At 45.2% G+C, this 21,535-nt stretch overlaps 1 protein-coding gene across 4 annotated transcripts in view; it reads left to right on the top strand.

Annotated features, from left to right (window-relative positions):
• Positions 1–94: 94 nt before the first annotated feature.
• Positions 95–21,535, top strand: part of TSPAN4 (tetraspanin 4) — a 796,820-nt gene continuing 775,379 nt past the window's right edge. Inside the window, exon 1 of one of the 4 annotated variants that reach the window (XM_084856527.1) lies at positions 95–239. The gene's annotated coding sequence lies outside the window, so the exon portion shown is untranslated. The remainder of the gene's footprint in view (positions 240–21,535) is intronic. The other 3 variants (XM_084856547.1, XM_084856537.1, XM_084856568.1) reach the window with 3 other exon arrangements.

Below are 21,535 nucleotides of genomic sequence, written 5' to 3'. Positions count from 1 at the left end.
GGAAATTGTGCTCTTCCTTTTTGTGCTCGTTTTTTTTTTTTTTTACCCCCAATCCTACGGAGTGGTACGTTCCGAGAGGTACGGCGTCGCGGTTGGCTCAAGATAGCCGCGTCCTGCGAGAGGGCTTTGCGATTCTCGTGCGCGCGGCGCTGAGTGGCAGCAGGGGCGTTCGGGTTGCAGAGCGCGGGGCTTAGGCAGCCGGAGCCAGCGGTTCATTGGGAGCAGCGGGCGAGCGTCAGGTATCCCTCTGTGTTCGCGTTGCTTTGCCACGGCGCTCTTTTGCGGACACGTGTTGGTAGAGTTCTTCTGATGGAGAGTTTTTAAAAGGGGAGAAGGGGAGCGGGTGTTCTCGTTTCCCTACGTTGATTTGTGGTGTAGGCTGGAAAGTGCAACTGGTGGTGGTATTGCAGCTGAGCCCGATCAAGTTTTTTCCCCTGCCGATGGGAGCAAGAAAGGAAATAAAAGGGGGGGGGGCATCTAGGCGAGAGATGGCAAAAGGGGGTGGTAGGCGAGAGATGGGGATCCTCGTTCCTTGCCACTCTGACCCGTTGTCAGTCTGCTGTTTTGCTGCTTTGCATCGGAAAACAGCCGGTCTGCGACTTGTGGCGATTTCTTGTTGCTCTGCCCAAGCCGCTCAAGTTAGTAGCGGTTTTTGGTGTGTGTGTTTGGAGAGGAGATGTCTGAAACTTGCTGGTCTCAAACGGCGATTGCAATCTCGGGTAGATATTTTAAAGCAGCCTTTCCCCCGACCGGCCCCCAGCTGGGGATGATGGGGACTGCAGTCCAACGCGTCTGGAGGGCGCCAGGTTGGGGGAAAGGCTGCTGCAAAGCGACGAGAGAGAACTTCAAATGGAAACATGCGCTCCCGGGGGGAGGAAAGAAAAAACAACAGCCCCTCTTTTTAACATGGAGACAGAGCCGTGGAGAAAATGCAACTGCTCTTGGTCGTTCAACCATCCTGGTTTCCCCCTAATACCGCTCTTGCGCTGGCCAGACGTTTTTCATCACCCGAGGAGGGGCTCTTCCCTCTTTCCTATTGAGAGTGTTAACTTGATGAATCCTGTGGCTGCTGGTGTCACGCGAAAACTTGCCCAGTATAGGTCCTTATAGAGTCGATGTCCTCCAAAGCTCTCGGGGGTGGCACCCGCGGCCGCTCCGTTTATTCGGAGAAATCTCCACCGCTCCGGGTCTGGCACGTCTGCAGCCCGATCCGGCGTGTGCGCCTTTATTCTTCGGAAGTAAATTCCGCAGATGTCAGTGAGATTGACTCCCCGATAAGCGTGTCTAGGTTTCGAAGCCTGACGATAGGTAGGCACGCAAAGATAGACGTTTTAAATGAGATCGGCGGACCCCCTGCGTCCAAGCAGGGCTGCAACCCTAGGGACGCTTATTGAATTCAGCGCGGCTTGCTTTTGGGAGAACAATTGCGTGCATAAGGTCAGGCTGCACATCAGACAACAAAGCCTTGTTTATTGCTTTTTTTATTCCACTCTTCCGCCAAGAGTGGAATAAAAAAAAAAAAAAGCTTAGAGTGGCATGTAAGGTCCTCCTTTTATTCTCACAACAATCTTGTGAGGTAGATCAGGTTGAGAGGTGACTGGCCCAAGTGAAAGCTTTACGAGCTAGTGGAGATTTGGCCTTGGGTCACCTTGGGGAAGCCCGCGAAAGTGATCGGAGTGTGGATTTTGAAAAAACAGCGCATAATTCTGCGAAGGCTTTAAAGTGGAATTAATTACACACTGGTTTATCCAGAGGAAATAATTGGGTTAAAATCCGGTTATGGCTTATTCTGGGGTCATACTATTCAAGTTAATGGGACTCCTCTGCAGTGTGGAGTTTGAGGATTATAGTCTGCTTGGTTGCCCTACGACGTAGTAGAACTCTTCTGGAGTTCTCAGTTTGGCTGAAGTGGATGGGTGTGGTCTGTTTAGTTTTTTCTTCTCTAGAGTAACTTTGGCCTGTCTCCTCTCTGGCCACATGTGCTGAATATACTTAAGAGTCGCCTTTAAAAGGGTGAGATTTATTTATTGACCAATGTATTTAGGACAAAATGTTCCAGCTTCAGGAGGATTAGTGTGTAATGCTTGCAGGATTGTGTCCAATGGCAACATTTTATTTGGGGGAGAGTTACAAACCATGGGATGGGGGAGGAGAGAGGACAAATGAATAGGATATTAGGTTTGCAAGTTGTCAGGCTCTGCACTTCATCAAGCTATTTCTGTGTCTTCAGGCAAAGACCAAATGAGGGACTATCATGTTTCTTGATTTCCCAGTTGTGTCTCATGAGTGTGCTTGGTATTTGAAACTGGTGGTATTATTGATTCTTGCTCTGCAAATATTTATTGTAAGGCTGCAAGGCTTACTTGGGAGTAAATCCCCTTGAACTCAGTAGGGCTTACTTTTGAGTAACATGCATACAGTTGCAATCAAAATTATTCAACCCCCATTGCAAATCAGGTTTATTGTCAAAATTTACAGACTTTCAGTTGTTTGCAATGAACAAATCAAACAAAAGCAATAGGAATAGCTCAGCACAACAAATGCTTCAAGTGGTTTCCCCAAATTCAACTGAAAATGCAACTTATAATGACTTCTCCAGTCAAAATTATTCAGTCCCTTCATGGCAAGCATCTTTAGTACTTAGTAGAGCACCCTTTTGCTGTTATGACATTGCTCCTCATGAGCAATGGCCTCCAGTTCAGTAATATTCTTGGGTTTGCATGCTGCAACCGCCTTCTTCAAATCCCACCAGAGATTTTCTATGGGGTTCAAGTCAGGTGACTGTGATGGCCACTGTAGAATCTTCCAGGACTTCTTCTGCAACCAAGCCTTGGTGGAGTTTGAGGTATGCTTGGGATCATTGTCCTGTTGGAAGGTCCACTGATGCCCAAGCTTCAGCTTCCTCACAGACAGCATGACGTTTTCTCCTAGGATTTCCTGATACGTCAATGAATCCATCTTGCCTCCCACGCGCTGCAGGTTTCCAGTGCCAGAGGATGCAAAGCAACCCCAGAGCATCACTGAGCCACCACCATGCTTAACTGTAGGCAGAGTGTTCTTTTCAGTGTATGCTTCAATCTTCTTCCTCCAGACATACCGCTGATCCATCCGGCTGAAAAGTTCCAGTTTTGTTTCATCGCTCCACAGAACAGAATCCCAAAACTTCTGTGGCTTATTTATATGATTTTGAGCATATTGGAGCCAACATTTCCTGTGCTTTTGGGTCAGTAGTGGTGTACATCTTGGAGTTCTGGCATTTCGGAAACCTTTAGTACGCGCCTTACTGTGCTCACTCAAACCTCAGTGCCTGTTGCCACCAAGTCTTGTGCAGGCCTTTTACAGTCACTCAAGGGTTTTTCTCAACCTACCTTCTCAGAAATCTGGTTGCAGCCATTGATAGCTTCCTTTTTCTGCCCCGTCCAGGTAGTGTAACCACTGTTCCTTTAGCGTTGAACTTGCAAACTATGCTTCCTATGGTGTCTCTAGGAACATTCAGTGCCTTCGCTACCTTTTGTATCCTGTCCCTTGTTTGTGAAGGGCGATGATCTCTTCTCTTAACTTTTTGGATCATTCTTTTGACATAGCCATATTTCTAGCATCCAGTCACACATGACACTCAGCAAACCCCTAGCTAGTTCAGGTATTTCATGTGTTCCAGCTCAAGCACACCTGGTGCAACTAATGAAGCCCTTGATTCCTTGCATCAGGTGTGCTTGAGACAACACCTGTTTTGCATATTTGTGTTGTTGTGAGGGATTCTATTCATGGGGTTGAATAATTTTGAGACTGGAGAAGTCATTATAAGTTGCATTTTAAGTTGAATTTGGGGAAACCACTTGAAGCATTCATTGTGTTGAGCTATTTCAATTGCTTTTGTTTGATTTGTTCATTGCAAACAGCTGAACATCTGTAAATTTTGACAATAAACCTGATTTGCAATGGGGGTTGAATAATTTTGATTGCAACTGTAGGATTGGACTGCATGACTTATTTACCACAGACTTTAAAAACAGCATGCATAGTTCCCTCAGAGGGGAAGGGAAGGTGAGAGTTTAGCATCCTGGGTGGGAAAAGAGCTAGTGTGATGTAGTGGTTGGAGTGTCGGACTGGGAAATGGGAGATTTGGGTTCTAGTCCCCACTCGGCCATGGAAGCTCACTGGGTGACCTTGGGCCAGTCACAGACTCTCAGCCCAACCTACCTCACAGGGTTGTTGTGAGGAAATGGAGAGGAGGAGGATTATGTATGCCACTGGGGGTTCCTTAAGGAGGAAAAAAGGCGGGATATAAATGTAATAAATCAATCACAATGGATCATAGATGATGGGAACTGGAGTCCAATAACCACTGAAGGTTCACAGGATTCTTATCCCTACCTTCCTTGATCAAGCCTGGGGGTGGGGAGAGGATTCCTTTTCTCTCCGAGTTCAGAGGCTACTCAGGTGCGGTTCCCTGCCAGGATGTGCGTGTCTACCTTGTGTGAAGGGCTGCAGGGTCGAGGAGGAGGGTAATCTTCGTGCAAGGCTTCCTAGCCCACTCCTCTTCTCCGCACAGCCTGCCATTTGATGGACATTATCTATTCAAAATTATTTCTAGGCCGCCTTTACGAGTGGATCATTATACTAGTGATATGCCCTTAGTGATCAGGGAATCCAAGTATGTACTAACTGTACTCCTTTTCCCATTGTTGTGGTAATAACTTCCAAAGATGTCTGGTTGGCCACTGTGGGAAGCAGGTTGCTGGACTAGACAGGGATTTGGTCTGATCCAGCAGGGCTCTTCTTCTCAATTGGTGAAATAGACATGGAAAGTACCTGACCCATCCAAGTCCTTTCTTTCATTTCTCCCTTGATCAAAAGTGTGTGTGTGTGTGTGTGTGTGTGTAGTAAGTCGGCCTTCTCCAATCTGGTGGCTTCCAAATGTGTTGGACTAAAACTTCCATCATCCCCCTACCAGCATGGCCAGTACTGGTTAGAAAGAAAGAGTTTGGTACAGTGCCTCTTCTCAAAGTGCAGCTTCTTCTGTAATCCCTTGTTCATGGGATAGCTGCAATGCTTATCTCAGCATGAAGGGTGTGTTAGGAAGAAGCCAGGGGGAAAATAAGAGAAGTTAAATGGAATCTCTGTGTGGGTACTACTGATGTTCAGTACTTTACTGAAGTTACCAAAGGAATGGGAGCTGGAGTAAAGAAACAGGTATGTAAACATCTGATTCATTAGAATCAGATTCGATTTCATTAAGTGTGATAGTACATTAAGGCTGCAGTCCTAATTAAATACATTAAGGCCGCAATCCTATGGAGTTGTAGCATGCTGGGAGTTGTAGGCCTTTTCTCTGTCTAAACCTCCATAGGATTGCAGCCTAAGGCTGCATTCCTGTGCATGTGTATGTGGGAGCAAGCCACATTGAACTTAGTGGAACTTACGCCTGAGTAGATGTGTATAGGATTGGTCTGTAAGTCAGATTTGCAAAGCAGTCCACAAAAGTCTGATATATATCAGGGCCAAAACAGCTATTACATTTGAATGTTTTTGGTTTTTTTTTAAACTCTAGATTAGGCGCAGGGTCCCCTAGCATGGGGGGCTTTAAACCTCCCCCCTTTTATGGGCCCAATCCAGGTTGAGGACCCAGCACCTGCAAATTCTGTTGCAACATAGTGATCCACTTGGTTTTTGAGTCATTTGTGGGTTTCCACTTGCTTTATGAGTCATATTTGGGGGGGGGGGTCGTAAGAAAAACATTTCTACCTGAGAGTTGTGTGACCAAGCAAGTGGCTATTCAGAACGCTGCAAGAAGCCCTTGTAAAGTAGAATTGGCCAGCTCTTCTCATGGGCCAGCTTTATTCCACAGTTTAATTTTATTTGACTGCCAATGCCTGCATATTGGGCTGCTGTTAAAAGCACAGGGTTGTCTTTTTAAGCTGGGATCCATAGAGCAAAGGGTTTATGCTGCAAACTACACTTCCATTGTCTGGAGCAGCCCCTAAGTGTGCCATCCTAGTTTTAAAGGAGCAGGACCTTGCAAATGAGTTACTGGCAACCCAGTAGAATAATACAGGAGACAAGCCTTTTACTGTGGGACACTCTGCAGACGTTTTTCTCTACCTCCCTGAAGATCTCAAAATAAGGGATAGGCTGAAACGCACTGAGCTTTTTGTTAATGAACTATTCTGCATCCTGAGAACCTGTTTTTCTTCTTTATGACCTACTTTGGATGCTCCCCAATCTCCGCTTTTTAAATAAAAATTTAAAACCTCTTAAAAAAAAAAAAAGTTGTGAACCGCCCAGAGAGCTTCAGCTATTGGGCGGTATAGAAAAGTAAGGGAAAAAAGGGCACCCTCATTACTTGCGCATTCAACCCGAGTGCCTCTTTAAGGTCAGCTCTTCACAATTATTCATGTTGTTTGTAAGTCATGCAGCCATTAACATTCAAGACTTGCATGCACCAGTCTTGATTCATTTCCTCGAGTCTAGTCGGTCTAGTTAATGTTGGGCTATTGTATTGATAAAAAGGTCCTGCAGTACCTAGGGCAAATGTCTGGGAATAAAGATTTCTCATCTTATTTTTCTTTTTAGGAGTTGGATAAACAAGCCAAGAAACTCCTTGCTGTGCACCATGTCACCTGAGTGACATTTGTCATGGTTCTGCAAAATACTTGGGAATATACTGAACTTTGGGAATATACTTTCTGTGTGAGAGAGAGAGCCCACATATCCCTCTCAATCCAAATAGATTAATACACCCGGAGATATAGCTGGACACAGAGCTGGCATTGGGTTGTCATGGTTGGGCACCTGCCAAGGGCCCAGGGGCTTAGAAGGCCCCGTCACCATCCCTGATACCCCTGGGGTCCCTGGCCAGTGCTGGGTGCCCCTGCTGTCATCAGAGTCCATGCGCCACACTGCCGCTGCTTGCTACTGTTACCACCACCAGTCATACACCCAGTGGAGGCTGGTGGTTCCAATGTCAGTGGGGCAGTGAATCGGCTCTGGGTTGCAGTCAGAACCAGTTAGACGATTGACGCCTGCAGTTTTATGTAAATGGTGCTATTTACTGCTGCCGTTTTGTGCAAAATGGCCATTTACACAAAAAGCTTATCCATAGTTGCCCACAAAATGGTGGTTCAGTGGGGATCCCCGAGCTTGCCCGACTCAGTGTGCACCTAGTATGTGGAATGTGAGCATTGTGCTTGCATGGATCTGATTCGATGAACGTTGCTGAACTGTGCAAAAAAGCACACTAAATAGGCAGAGCTCAGGTGGGATAGGGTGTGGAAATGGCAGTGTTCACTGGTATCCTATCCATGACATCAGAACCCAGGAGTTGGCCTTGCAGCTTTGCATGTCGGTGCTCTCAAAACATACGCTGAGTGCCAAATATAGGACAAGTATTCCAGCCACATTCGCATCTCCCCAGTGTTCCTATTGTCATTGCATCCAGCAGGTGGAAATAAGATAGAACATCCCACATAGGTGAGGAAGGGACATAGCATTTCTGGAAACTGAGGGCATGAGTCCTGGCTTAACAATACTTGCCACTGAACAAGTAAGAGCTGAATATGTGCAAAACGCAACTTGGGGAAGAAATCCTCCAGTACAGGTAATCTCCCATCATGACCCTGGGAAAGGAACGAGAAGCATTCATGGTTGGGGATGCCATCTCTTCCTTCCATTGGCGCTGCTGGCTGGGCACCTGCCTCTGCTGTCTTTTCTTGCTTGGATATATTCAGGGACCAAACAGCAGACAAAATGAGCCTGGTGATGGAGACCAAGACCACCAGCTCCATTGGGGAGCATGCCCCAGCCCTTGTGCACGAACTCTCGAAAGAGCAGATTCGGATGAGAACACATGGAGGTGGAGAGGGCCCTGGGCTGGGGCTTATGGAATGGGAAGTCCCCATGTGACACTCTCTCACGTGTTTGCAGGCACTGCCCATTCCAGGGAGAAACCTCTCCAGAGTATGAGCCTATCTCAACCTTTGACAATGTTCAGCTGGTTTTAAATGCAGGAAACCCATCGTGGTTATGGGTTCCCTGCATTTAAAATCAGCAGAATACCATAAAAGGATGAGACAGGATGGGATTATGGTAAAACCCCATCACTACTATACACCTCATGTGTGCTCAAGAGTATGATGTATACCCAGTGTAGGTGGAGGTGGCCTTGGGTAGCTTATCTCATTGGCTTTTTGCAGTGGTGGGCAGAAAGGAGATCTCCAGATGTTTTGGACATCAGCTCCCAGCATTTCCTGACCATTGGCCATGCTGGCAGGGGCTTCTGGGAGTTGAAGTTCAAAACATCTGGTGATCTACCTTCTGCCCACCCTGGCCTATTAGGATAGTGGTAAGCAGCTACCTCACAGTCACTTATTTATATGAAAGAAGACAGGGCAAGAATGATCGTCCCCCTCACAGATATTGCTGAAGGGGATTTTGGGAAGTGTTGCTGCTGCACCAGGTGGGAGAGTTGACTTTGGGGGCCCTTGGAAAATGACAGTTGTGTACTGGGCAGTAGCCAGTAGGAGAGTGAGATCATAGTGAGGGAGCAGCAGAAGAAGTTGACTGTTGGTAGGATGGAGTGGGCAAATCAAAACGGGAGGTGTTTCGAAGCATGTCCTGTCCATTTTACCCATTCTTGGTTATGGCTCCTTAGTGTCTTAGGCCAGGGGTCCTTCTGGCCCCACTCCTTGGAACTAATTAACTGGAAGCTGTTGGGGCTTGAACCTGAGACCTCGTGAGGCAGGTGAAGCTGCGAATTGTCTGTTGGTCCAGAGACACCCAATCACCTTCACAGCTCAGTGGGATTCTCCCATATTGGATTCCAAGACTCTAATCACTGCACCAGACTAGCTTTTAGGAGTTGAGTGTTACTCTTCCATCCAAAGAACAAGAGGCCTAAGTATGCAATCCTTGGGATCATCAAAGCAAAGCAGGACACATGGCTCCCACAACTTCAAGAAGAGGGAATTTCAGCAGGTCCGGTGTGTCTTGCCCTGCAAGACGAAGATGCGCCTGTTGGAATTCCTTTTCAGTCTCCAGTTCACTTGTGTGACCCTATGTCCTATTGACTTAAATAGCATTTTGATGAAATAAGAAACTGGAACTCTGTGGTGCTACATTCTGCCATACTGTTGTTAGCTAATTTTCTTGAATTGGTCTTTTCTTGTTGTGAGACTTGTATCGGCATCAGAAAAAGAGGGTGCTTCTTGGCTGACCTTATTACTTTGTCTGTTAGTATGGTATGACTTTCTTTTCTTTTTTAAAGTGCTTGTTTCTAATGTCCCTGACACGAGAGCTGATACAAGCCATTACTGCCCTTGGTATAAATAATTGTGCCTTAATGCACAGTTTATGTTAATGTGACTTTCATGGCTATTTTTTTGAAAACATGGATTATTGACCTGATGTGAAGAAACACGAACCTCTGTGTGAACTGTGAAGGAGTACACACTCCCAATTGAAGCAATGAGGATAGTTAAAATATGATTTTTATGACTTCAAGTGCTAATGAAGATAAGAGTCTCATACCACCACCACCACCTTTTTGATTCCCAAAGACGGTAATTGTCGTCAGCTCTGAACAGAGGGAATTGAATTGGTATTGAGCACAGAAACAACTGTGGTGTGCTAGGACTTTCTAAAAATGCTTGCGTTCTCCCCCTGCACCTGTTGAAGGTTTCCTGCACTTAAATGTAGTGCTGTAATACTTTGTCAGGTCTGCATCTGTCTTAAAAATATTATAGTCATCTAATATGTTTTTTGAAGTGAGTGTAAAAAGGGAGACATTGTTTAAGGCTGCAATCCTAAACAGACTAAATGGAGAGTAAGTTCCGTTGAGCATAGTAAGACTACTTTCAAGGCGGCACTTATGGGATTGTTCTGTAAGAGTATTGTATGCACCCCACTTCCTGGGTGAGAGCTGTGCTGTAGGGTTTATTTGCCTTGTGTATGAGAGAGAGCGGACACTTACGGGGTCTTTGTAATATCATTTTGTTTGCAAATATACAAACAGAGCATTGTGGAAATGAATGGACTCCTACAGTAAACAGCATAACTGCTAAACCTACATCCGATTCCCAAAAAGCAACTGTATCCCAAGATGCTTTACCTTCTGCCAGCTCACAGCATGTGCATTCATTCTCTCTCTCTCTCTCTCTCTCTGCAAGTTCAAACTGCAAAAACTCCTGGCTTCCCTCCCTAAAATGCAACTGAATGGGAACTTACAGATGGTTGCTTGAAAGATCATTTTGTGTTATGGCCTAGATACTGCTGTACTATATGAACTCAGGTCTTTCTGACCTATATCCTCCAAACTCTTGCTGGTATTACATTCTAAGTCTAGAGTCATCATGGAGCATTCAGTCCTTTTGTTAAGTCCCTGATCACTTCCGAAGTTTGTAAGTCAAAACTATAGAAATAGGTTTGCTCATGTTGATCAAGACAGAAAAATGACTCCGAACATTGTAACCTTGTAATGCAGCAATGACACCTTGAGTTAGGTCGCATTTTTACTAATTAGTTGTCAGAAACCATGTTAGTGCTGTTATAGCCTGATTATATGTAGTTGGAAGTAAGTTCTACTGAGTTCAGGGCGACTTATTCTCAGCTAATTGTGGATAGGGAGGCAAAAAAAAGCCCCTACCATTCTAGAGCAATTTTGCTACAAATAATGATAATTTTAGTAAACACACTATTTTTTAAACATCTGATTTGTTGCATATGGCCTGTTCTGAGGTAAACAATCTAAGTTCCTAAAAGTTCTATCAACTAAATTCTTTCCTTGGATGGATGATACCTTAGGAAGAGCCAAGAATAGGAAGAAATTGGCTTAGTGGCCTTGGCATGATATAAATTTGTGTGACACTCTGGTGGAGGTTTTACAGCTGGAGGATCACAAGTACCACAGGATCAGTAGGAGGACTGCAGCTTGTTTACAGAGCAACAGGATTCTAGCAGAAAAGGTTTACTCAAGGAATTCGAATTAATCATATGAACTTGATAAAGACTATTTGTGGAAATGGTATTCCATAGCCTATTCTTGTTTGGCTGAATATATTATATATTTTATATGTTGTCCTTTTGTGTATCTTCATTTGAGATAGAAGCATTTTCTATGTAATTGGGGTCTTGTATTGTGGTTGTGGTTGGCCCCTTCATGGATCACTGCCTTGTTGTGGCGAAGGGGCTTGTGTAACTCAGTGAAGCCATAAGCTATGCCGTGCAGGGCCACCCAAGACGGACAGGTCATGGCAGAGAGTTCTGACAAAATGTGGTCCACTGGAGAAGGAAATGGCAACCCACTCCAGTATTCTTGCCAAGAAAACCCCATGGAACGTATCACAAGGCTAAAAGAGATGACGCCGGAAGATGAGCCCCTCAGGTCGGAAGGTGTCCAATATACTACTGGGGAAGAGCAGAGGGTATTTCCAAGTAGCTCCAGAAAGAGTGAAGCGGCTGGGCCAAAGCCGAAAGGACACTCAGCTGTGGATGTGTCTGGTGGTGCAAAGAAAATCCGATGCTGTAAAGAACAATATTGTTTAGGAACCTGGAATGTCAGATCAATGAATCAAGGTAAGCTGGAGGTGGTCAAACATGAGATGGCAAGATTGAACATCGACATCTTGGGAATCAGTGAACTAAAATGGACAAGCATGGGCGAATTTAATTCAGGTGACCATCATATCTACTACTGTGGGCAAGAATCCCTTAGAAGAAATGGAGTAGCACTCATCGTCAACAAAAGGGTGGGAAAAGCAGTACTGGGGTACAATCTTAAAAATGATAGAATGATCTCAGTACGAATCCAAGGCAAACCATTCAACATCACAGTAATTCAAGTCTATGCCCCAACCACTGAGGCCGAAGAAGCTGAGGTTGATCGGTTCTATGAAGACCTACAACACCTTCTAGAACTAACACCAAAAAAAGATGTCCTCTTCATCATAGGGGATTGGAATGCTAAAGTAGGAAGTCAAGAAATCACCGGGATAACAGGCAGGCATGGCCTGGGTGTACAAAATGAAGCAGGACAAAAGCTAATAGAGTTTTGCCAAGAGAACACGCTGATCATAGCAAACACTCTTTTCCAACAGCACGAGAGACGACTCTACACATGGACATCACCAGATGGTCAATATCGAAATCAGATTGATTATGTCCTTTGCAGCCAAAGATGGAGAAGCTCTATACAGTCAGTCAAAACAAGACCTGGAGCTGACTGTGGCTCAGATCATGAGATGCTTGTTGCAAAATTTCGGCTTAAATTGAAGAACGTAGGGAAAACCACTAAACCATTCAGGTATGACCTACATCGTATCCCTTATGAATATACAGTGGAGGTGAGGAATAGATTTCAGGGATTAGACCTGATAGACAGAGTGCCTGAGGAACTATGGACGGAGGTCCGTAACATTGTTCAGGAGGCAGCAACTCAATCCATCCCAAAGAAAAAGAAATGCAAGAAAGCCAAGTGGCTGTCTGATGAGGCTTTACAAGTAGCTGAGGCAAGAAGGGAAGCGAAAAGCAAGAGAGAAAGGGGAAGATATATCCAACTGAATGCAGAGTTCCAGAGAATAGCAAGGAGAGACAAGAAGGCCTTCTTAAATGAAGAATGTAAAGAAATCGAGGAAAACAACAGAATGGGAAAGACTAGAGATCTCTTCAAGAAAATGGGAGATCTCAAGGGAACGTTTTGTGCAAAGACGGGCATGATAAAGGACAAAGAAGGTAGGGACCTAACAGAAGCAGATGAGATTAAGAAGAGGTGGAAAGAATACACAGAAGAACTATACAGGAAAGATCTTAATGTCCCTGATAGCCATGATAGTGCGGTCACTGAACATGAGCCGGACATCCTAGAGAGTGAAGTCAAGTGGGCCTTAGGAAGCATTAGTAACAACAAAGCTAGCGGAGATGACAGTATTCCAGCTGAGCTATTTAAAATCCTAAAAGATGATGCTGTTAAAGTGCTGCATTCAATAGGCCAACAAATTTGGAACACTCAACAATGGCCGCAAGACTGGAAAAGGTCAGTTTACATTCCAATTCCAAAGAAGGGCAACGCCAAAGAGTGTTCAAACTACCTCACAATTGCGCTCATTTCACATGCCAGCAAGGTGATGCTCAAAATCCTACAAGCTAGGCTTCAGCAGTATGCGAACCGAGAACTACCGGAAGTACAAGCTGGGTTTAGAAGAGGCAGAGGAACTGGAGATCAAATCGCCAACATTCGCTGCATCATGGAGAAAGCAAGAGAATTCCAGAAAAACATCTATTTCTGCTTCATTGACTACGCTAAAGCCTTTGATTGTGTGGATCACAACAAACTGTGGCAAATTCTTAAAGTGATGGGAATACCAGACCACCTTACCTGTCTCCTGAGAAACCTGTACGAGGGGCAAGAAGCAACAGTAAGAACCAGACATGGAACAACCGAGTGGTTCAAAATTGGGAAAGGAGTACGACAAGGCTGCATATTGTCACCCTGCTTATTTAACTTATATGCAGAGTACATCATGAGAAATGCCGGGTTGGATGAATCAGAGGTCGGAATTAAGATTGCTGGGAGAATTATCAACAACCTCCGATATGCAGACGATACCACCCTAATGGCAGAAAACGAAGAGGATCTAAAGAGCCTCTTGTTGAGGGTGAAAGTGGAGAGTGCAAAAGCTGGTTTGAAACTCAACATTAAAAAAACTAAGATCATGGCATCTGGCCCCATCACTTCCTGGCATATAGAAGGGGAAGAAATGGAAGCAGTGACAGATTTTACTTTCTTGGGCTCCAAGATCACCACAGACAGTGACTGTAGCCATGAAATTAAAAGACGCTTGCTCCTTGGGAGGAAAGCTATGGCAAATCTAGACAGCATAGTAACAAGCAGAGACATCACCTTGCCGACAAAGGTCTGTCTAATCAAAGCTATGGTTTTCCCAGTAGTAATGTATGGCTGTGAGAGCTGGACTATAAGGAAGGCTGAGTGCCAAAGAATTGATGCTTTCGAACTGTGGTGCTGGAGAAGACTCTTACGAGTCCCCTGGACTGCAAGGAGGTCAAATCAGTCAATCCTAAAGGAAATCAACCCTGAGTGCTCATTGGAAGGACAGATCCTGAAGCTGAAGCTCCAATATTTTGGCCACCTAATGCGAAGAGAAAACTCTCTGGAAAAGACCCTGATGCTGGGAAAGACTGAAGGCAAAAGGAGACGGGGACGGCAGAGGATGAGATGGCTAGATAGCATCACCGATGCAATGAATATGAACTTGAGCATGCTCCGGGAGAGAGCACAGGACAGGAAGGCCTGGCGTGCTATGGTCCATGGGGTCACGAAGAGTCGGACACGACTGAACGACAACAAAATTGTGGTTGGATGCACATCTCTAATTTCTGCAGTCCTTTGAAATGTAAGGACTCATATAAAATGTGAAAGGGAATGGTTGCAATGCATGAGGATGTGTTATGTGCCTTGGCGGTGGGGCGGGGGAAAGGTGTATTTGCTGCTCTGTCTTGAGATCTTTAGGTCTCAAGGATAGTCAACGATGACTGTGCTCTTGCTCTAGATGTGTGTACAAAGGGATCCGGCAGGGCTGAGTTAATATGGGTTGGATCCAGGTTTATCCTGGGTCAACTCCACTGACAGAAGTGGACTTCTTCCTACGGCAGCCCCTCCATTCACCTGAAAATGCTACACAGTCACAAGAGCTGGCTGAATGGGATGAGCTGTGGTGGGGCGGAGGGAAGATCCCCAAAGGTTGGGCAGAGGGATCTTCGGTGAGTGGACCCATTCCTCTCATGGAAGGCAGATCTTGGATCCAACCCCTTGTAAGTTGCCTTATCTTGGGGGCTAGTGCAGCGTGCATGTTTGTTTCTCATCTAAGACTAATAGGAGCGCATTTAACCATTGCCACGTCTGCCGATTGTCCCCAGCAAATGGTCCTCCTTGTCCCTGCATTTGTGTTTCATGTATTCAGCTTTGCTTCTGCAAGTGTGAGGATTCTCTCAAATTCTATGAATTATAAGTCACAGAAGTTTCACATTTTCTTGTCCTCTCTTGCTGCTTGAAGAAGCGATAATCCCCTGATCTTTGTTACTTTGGGGCTGCTCTCAGACACTGCAACATGTTTTAGATACCTTAACATTCAGTGACTATGTTGGAATATAATTCTCTGTTACAAATGGATGATACTATTATGGATCGGATTGAACTGGAGCAGGCTGAGGTCTGTGGTTTATGTGACAAAACTAAGATCTGTGTTTGCTTGAAATCAGTTGATTCCTGATCTGTTATTTGAAGTCCTCAGCGGGTTGAGATTTCTTGAAATGCTTCCATTATGCACATGCTTCTTCCTGATTATGTGTTGGGGTTAGACAGCTTGGCCAGGGCTGCTTACAATGCTTTGTTAGGCAAAGTTGGAGTTGACTGTTCAGGAAAAACTCATGGAGTTCTTCTGTCAGCTGAGACCTATGCAGCCCTTGTTTAGCAACCCAGCCTTTCCTGTACTGAGCTGCTCAAAGATGCCTTTATAGTTCCTCATTTAGCACTCATCAGTGTGCAGGGCAGTGAGGGCATCTTCACTCCTGAGATTCAACCAGCTAAGTGATTCAAGTGGCTGAATAATCCTTAAGCTGTTTTCATAAACTATCTAATTTTGTAGCTTCTGCTGTCGGGTGGAGTTTCGGGGAAACAATTATAGGCTTTCTACCTTGGCAGAGGCTTTCCAACTTGGTACCTCCGAAGAAGTCTTTCCGATATGTGACTTCTCTGCCAGTGAACCCCTGTGCAGGGCCAAGGATTCTGGGGTATATTCTAGGGCAGCCTTCCCCATCCTGGTGGTCTTCGGATTTGTTGGATTACACCTCCCAGCATCCCCCAGTTGTTCTAGGGCGCATTCTCTTTTCACGTGAGACAACTGCCCAGGACTGTTGATCTCATCATTTTGAGATAACTGAGAATGGATCCGAGAAGAGAGCCAACTCACCTGCAGGTGTGCACCGCAGAGAAGGTTGGCAGTGGTGTCAAACATAAGTTTGACACACGCCCCCCCCCCCCCGATCTGCTGCAACACTGTTGGCATCTCCAATGTTGGCAACACTTGCTCAATTCATTTCTCTTTCATGCTAGATCTTTGCATTTCCAGGACACCTTCTGGAACAGCAAACACGGGATGTTTGTTTTTTTAAATGAATAAACCTTAAATTTGTGCTACTGCATTTGAATGCTTCAATATCTGCCAATACGTTTTATGCTGAGAAAATGGGAGGGGTGTGTGTGGCATGGCTAGAGCCTTCTGCTAGCGATTAGACCTTGGGTGCTCAGCTTTTTGCCAGCAAACCAAATTATCGCGGCGTGGGCTTCAACTGTGAAAGAAGTGGCATAGCATAGTGTGCAGGAAGAAGGATGACATGCGGCTTCAGTTCATACCAGGAGTGTAAAATGCTTCTACCTCTTTAATGAGTGCGTGGCTTTTGCTTTTGCTCCCATTTCTGGTTTTCATGCACAAAAACAGTGACACATCACTGCATGTGATGCAGCGTGTGCCTTTTCCTCACTGACCAGAGATCATGCAGAAAAAACTGCTGACACAGGTATTGGGGCTCTTGCACATGGCGGTGGCTAGTATATATTTTCCACAATGTTCAGGTGGAGTACGGAGTTGGGACCAATTCCCTGTCCCTCAATATGTGAAATAGCCCTAAGCAGCAGTGTCTTGGTGTGTATGGCCCCTCTGCTGGCAGTTAAGGGAATGGAATTGTTTTGTGTGAATGCTTTTGTTTTCTGGCATTTCCTCAGATAGTAGAGGGCATATGTTTGTGTTTTTCCACAGCTGAAAAGCTCTGAGTGCTTTGATTTTATTTTTTGGCCTATATGCTACAGATAAAAGTCGAGAGGCACAACACACTCGTGCTAAAAGAGCAATGATGAAGCGAAGTTCAACATGGTCTCCTGCTTAATTTTGAACAGCTAGTCCTTTGGTTCCTTGTACTTTCGCAACATATGCTGCTTCCTGCTTTATCTCTTTGAGGAGGAATGCCATTTGAGAGTTTGGGGCTATCTTTATAAGACTTTGAGGGCTGGATGATTGTGTCATCTGATTCTGGACAAATCTGGCTCTCTGTCTTGTTGCTGACCCTTGAATGAAGCAGGGAGTGGGAAGGGAGAGAAAAAAGGCCAGGAGGAAGAATGTGAATCTTAAACATGCACTGTGATGATGCAGGAACAGTTTAGGGTGTGGAACAAGACTCCAAAGATTATATTGAGAAAGGGGAGGGATTATTATTAAAGCCAGTGCCTTCTGCTCCATCTTTGGTTTTCTGTGACGATACCCAGGGTAGCAAGACTGTGTGGTACGGCAGTGTAGCCTCCCATGTGGGGAGAAGCTCAAGCAGCTCCCTGACCCTTCGCCTCCTCATCGGACATGTTTGACTGAGTTAGGAAGCAAAGGGCCAACATGTGTGTGTTTCCCTGACAGTGACTACTGACATTTCCTCCAAGTGATTCCCACTCCCTGCTTCAGGAGCATAAAAGCCTAGAACTGGAGCCCTTTGACATCCCCTCAGACTAATAGTGGAGCAGGAATCTTGCTCTTTGTTGCCTTTTAGTGTCTTAAGTGGTAGAAAATCAGAACAAAAGAGTGACCTGGAGGAGGATGGAGTGAATAACTTGTACTGCTAGACTGGTAAATGCATTAATAAAATCTAACAAGTCAGGCATGCCCCCTCCCCCTATTATGTCTTAGGGCACTGGAGTTCAAGCTAGAGACAGACAATAGCTCTTTTTTCTTTTTTGAAAAAGAGTGTAATAGAGGCAATATTGCCTGTGGTGTGACCATTTATCCCACTATGATCTCTATTTGCAGGTTTCTGTAGTGGTTTAAGAACTGTCTACTTATGATGTGCAATGAAGCCTCTGTCATATTTACTTTCACATCTCTTAAAATGAGTGGCTTGAATCTCATGTTTCTGTGGACGGAATTCCGCTTATGGGGTGCTGGTGGTGATGGAAGGGGTGGGGAAGGTGGTTTTTACAGTTTCTCTGGGTTGCCTGAAAATCTGCTCTGGAGGGTTGGGGGACCCTCCAGAACAGCATGGGAATCCTGCAGGAGGGAGGAGGAATCCACAAAAATTGCCTTCCCTCCCACACCTTCTGCCAGCAGGAGACTTCACTGGATTGGATTCTCCCCATGAATGGAAGGAGCCCTTCTGTTTGCTGTAGAGCAACTTGGGATCCAAGCTGTTCTCTGGTCTCAGTGAAACAAAGTTGGGTATGGTGGAAGTAGAGCAAGTTGAGCCTGAGAGTGTGGCTGGAGATGTTACAGTTAAAACTTGAAGCAAAGGTAGCCGTATTGGTTGTAAGGCCCCGTCTGCACGGGGCATTTACTCCAGTTCTCCTGTGCCTCAGAGATGATCATGGCGGATGATGTAACCCTCACTCCACATCAACTGCATGTTTTTCTGCCTGAAAAGCCATTTCTTTGCAAAGTCGTTTTGCACCAGATTTTCTTGTTGCGGCAGCTTTAGTGCGGTTTGGGTGTCTGTATGACCTCAGTTGGCTTTGACGCAGGCTGGGGGGAACAACACCGATAAGCGGAAGGGGAAGTTGCGTTATGGAAGGGTGGATACAAGAAGTGTTGGCTAAATGTGTCTACTCAGAAGTAACCCATTCTCTTTTCTTGCACTTCACTGAGCATGGGAGAGAGGCAGGGAGCAAGCCTCCACTCATTCACTGCCCCAAAGCTATGCAGGTGATGATGTTGTTCAGTTCTCCTTGCGAGATTCCGTCCACCCAGTCCCCAACTACTGCAGTTTCAGGCGCTGTTTGCCCTGTGAAAGTGGGATTTAAAAAAAAAGTATACACCGCTTTACTGGCTGTGTTTGCCACGGGAGGAGCAAACCTGATTTCATGAAAATCTGGATTTAACTGGAATTGCTTCAGAAAGCGTCTCTGTGTAGATGGGGCCTAAGAAAAAAAATTGAGGATCCATATTGGTGAATTACCTTTATTAGGACAGCTCAAACTTCACACAAAATGCAAGTTTTCAAGATCTCGAGATCTCTTATTCAGGCAAGATGTTCCAAAAATCAGGTTGGGGAGCTAAGCTGGGGGAAGTCTGATGATGTTGAAGTCATGATGTTTGCATCACGGTCAGAATCTTAAAGTGAAATAAGGGAGGAGGATTAGCAGACATTTAAGCTGGGTCCTACGAAGAGATGTGGTGGTTTTCGGTTTCACCTGGATGTGCCCCTTAGGACTGCTGGGAGCAAGAAAGAAGCAAACAATGATTGATTCCCGAGTTTTGAAAATACAATAATTATTTCTTGATTTTACACTAATATGAGTTTTGGAGTTATACTTGCTAGTTTTATGCCCCTGATTTCATTAAATGCAGCACTTACACTTTGCTCTCTATAAAAAAAGAAGAAGATGAAAGTTTGGGTAAGCTTGTTATGTTGGATGCAATGAAGAACAGCTGCAGAATAAATGCATACGTAATATCCATTGCCAATTTGGAAAGCGGCACCAAGACCTTGACTTGTTTGAAAGGGGGAAGGGGACTGCTAAGGCAGGTGGCAGGCTGTTTATTTTACACCTTGCTAATTGCTGCTCCTACTTTATTTCTCAGCACTGGGCTTGATGATGGGGGAGAATCATCTTGCTTGTACGTGAGCTAGCTTTGATCTTGAGGCCCAGTAGAAGCCCTTTGCATCTTCCCACTCGGCATTGCAAGCTTGTCCTTGTAAACCTGAGTTGCTTCTGCTACTGTTAGAAAGCCTAATGCTGGGGGATGGCGAAATAATGGTGTAAACCTGCCACATGCCTCAACCCACTTTCCCCTTCCAAAAACTCAACGTTGCTTTCCAGTTTGGGAGGTGTTGACAAGCCATCCTTTTTCATGGAAATAAAGTTATTTTTTGGAAGCTTACTCTAGTACCAAGCTTCATGAGGAAAATATCTATAAATCCCTATATAACGTTGTTTTGAAGTTTCCACCAATCCCTATTTAATGGTGCTCAAGCATTGTGCTTGTGTTAGCTAATTTCCATCCAGGAGTTTACAATGTTGTTGTTGCGTATGCAAAGTCACATCATTTCTTCGCTTTATTGTTTGTTTCTGGAACTAGAATCCTAAATTCGGCAACGAACACTTTAAGGGTGCAATCCTACGCATGTCTACTTGGAAGTCCCATTAAATTCAGTTAGACTTACTCCTAACTGAAGTAAGGAATACTTACTTCAGTACTCCTTGGTAAGTGTATAGGCTTGCAACCTAAGTCACCTACGGCCACTCTTGGCAAACATTTTCACCAGGATGAGCCAAGTGCTCAGGCACAGCAAGCAAAACTGATTGCCTTTGTCCGTGTGAAGAAGGAAATGATCCAACTGGAAAATGAGATGGTTCTCTCTCTACCATTTTTCTATCTGCGTCTCTTCCTCCATTCTCTTTTTCCAGCTATTCCATTCGATTCTCCCTCCTACCCAGTTGTGATGCTTTGCCCCCTCTAGGCACTAAGCATGCTTCTTCCTCATTGGACAGTTTTGGGGAGTCCCCACTACCCTTTTCCCCTTTAAATATATTTTTATCTTATGCAGACCTTGGGGTTACCACAACTCTGCTGATACCTCCCTCTTGCATGTGGCTGTTGCTGTTTTGGCTGTGTAAGTGATCAGTGATTGAATTGGAATTAGAATATAGGATGACAATAACCAGGGGACCTTTAGTTCATAGTTTATGCTTTAAGACACAATCCTATGCATGTTTAGACAAGGGTCTACAACTCCCAGCATGTCCCAGCCAGCATAGCTGGCTGAGGCATGCTGAAAGTTGTAGGCCCTTTCTCTGTCTAAACATGTGTAGGATTGCACCCTTAGGGCACAATCCTAACTAGATAGGCAGCCTCCTCTGAACTCGGAGGCGATCACCTATCCTAAGCAAGGCAGGAGAGGCACGGGGGGATCATTCCATGCCTCTCCTGCCTTGCTCTTTTTCGCTAGACAACCGTTTTCAGCTGTCTAGCGGCGGGGGAGCCAACTGGGAGAGGAAGCTTTCGTATGACACATAGTAGGTGTTGTACGCGCATCTCCGCTCTCCCTGCCCCGGAACACCCCTGCCCCGCCCCTTTTCAGTCACTCCACACTCGTCTTCTGAGCGTGGAGGATGGGGCTTCTCTGCGCTGCCTCCGAGACAGCGTGGACAAGGAGGGAAGTAAGAACTCCAGGAACCGACCTTGGACCACGGGCTCTGCAGTCGGTTCCCGGAAAGGATCATATCCTACGGCCCTCTAGACACTGTCTAGTGGCCATAGGATTGGTCCCTTAATGTACCAGCTTTCTGAAAGTTTTTAATTTTTTTCAAGTTATTGGCTTTTCCACGCTTTTTGATTTGGAACCATTGACCGCAGTGTTTTGTCTCTGTGCTGGAACCCTCAGAAATAAATGGCACCACAGCAATAAGAAGCTTTGAAATGGCAAACAAATGATAGAAAGTCTCATTATTTATTTATTTATTTATTTATTTAAGAAATGCCTGACCTGATTTTCA

This window comes from Heloderma suspectum, chromosome 1 (genome assembly GCF_057233095.1).
Source record: "Heloderma suspectum isolate Gila_16-S chromosome 1, 16-S_ref, whole genome shotgun sequence".
NCBI classification, from domain to species: Eukaryota; Metazoa; Chordata; class Lepidosauria; order Squamata; family Helodermatidae; genus Heloderma; species Heloderma suspectum.
Note: the sequence above shows the minus strand (reverse complement) of the source record. Positions and strands in the feature narration are given on the sequence as shown.